Source organism: Myotis brandtii, unplaced genomic scaffold (genome assembly GCF_000412655.1).
Source record: "Myotis brandtii unplaced genomic scaffold, ASM41265v1 scaffold1282, whole genome shotgun sequence".
Lineage (NCBI taxonomy): Eukaryota > Metazoa > Chordata > Mammalia > Chiroptera > Vespertilionidae > Myotis > Myotis brandtii.
In genome coordinates, this window is record NW_005354519.1 from 542,597 (window position 1) to 544,302 (window position 1,706).

Sequence of the window (1,706 nt, forward strand, 5' to 3'; positions counted from 1 at the left end):
ATTGCGCCATCTATTAACTAACAGCCAATTCCCCTTAAAAGAAAAAAGAAAAAAGGAGGTGGGGTGGGGGAATTATGGTATAGCCTATTTCATTTCTAAAAGCCCTCAAATAGAAATGTTTAACACTCTGTTATACACCTATTTCTGTATTGCTGGATAATCTACCAATAGTAAACTAATACATTAACATTCCACTGAGCCACCACTCAGTTTCTATAATTCCTTGAATTCTCCTCATCCTTTCCTTTTGATCCGTTTTCACTTGCTTTGATTATGGTCTTAAAAATCAATCTTTCCTCAGTTCTGATCAAAAGAATAGGGAGGCAAGTGCCAGGTGGGCACCTGAACTCTTGGAGGGAACATTTTATAGACTGTATGGATGTCTATCTGCTGTGCTGCACATCTGAAACTAATACCAAAAAAAAAAAAAAAAAGTGAATGCAAACTATAAAAAAAAAGAGTAAGGAGGCAGTCCAGTCACATTTGACCATACATATAACTTATGTGCCCAGAATGTTCCTTGAATTTCTTAATTCTAGCAGGAATAGACCAGAGAAAAAGATAACCACAGATAATAGTACTCCAGTCACCCAAGGACTATCGGCCTCTCCTATCAGGTCAGGTCTCCATCCATTCATTCCTATGGTCAAGAATGCCCAAGTTTTCACATTCAGGGTCTACATGATAGTAGACTACAGTTTTAAAATAGTATGTTGAGGTGTATAAAATATAGGTAACTTTCTTTTTGTTTTTTCTTTTTTTGGCTTATGAACAACATACATTTGTTTCTTACAGTTCTGGAGACCAGGCTGTCCAAGATTAAGGCACCAGCAGATGTGGTATCTGGTAAGAGCCCACTTCCTCATTGACAGCTGTCTTCTCCCTGAAACCTCACATGGCAGAAGGTGGCAAGAGAGTGCTCTGGGGTCGCTTTTTAAGGGCACTACAGTAGGTCCTCGGGTTACGTCGGAGATCCGTTCCTGCGGCACGACGTAAAGCGATTTTCGCTGTAAGTCGGAACCCACCTACATAAGCACCTACGTCACTCACATGGAGCACATACACAGTAGTAATAAATTGAAACAGTAAAAAAAATTTAAAAGATAACGATTCCTGACCTTTACTTGTGGTAAATAAATAATAAAAAACATAAAGCACATATGTACATACCTCGAAATGACAGAAATTTTTTTTTTATAAATACTGTAAATGGGAGATGGCAACGTAACCATGAAATGACGTATGTCGAGTCCAACATAACCCGAGGACTGCCTGTAATTCCATTCATGAGGATTCCACTCTCAAGACTTAATTTCCAAAGATCCTCTCTTCAAATACCATCTCATTTGGGATTAGGTTTTCAATTTATGAATTTTGGGGGGAGGAACACAAATATTCATCTATAGCAATATGTGTGTATCTATAAATATGTGTGTGTGTGTGTGTGTGTGTGTGTGTGTGTGTGTGTGTATATATATATATACATACTAGAGGCCCGGTGCACAAAAATTTGTGCACCAGGGGGATCCCTCAGGCCAGCCTGTGCCCTCTCGCAGTCTGGAACCCCTCAGGGGATGACCACCTGCTGGCTTAAGCCCACTCCCTGGGGGATTGGGCCTAAGCTGGCAGTCAGACATCCCTCTGGCAGCCCAGGAGCCCTCGGGGGATGTCCACTTGCCAGCGGGGAGCAGGCCTAAGCTGCAGTC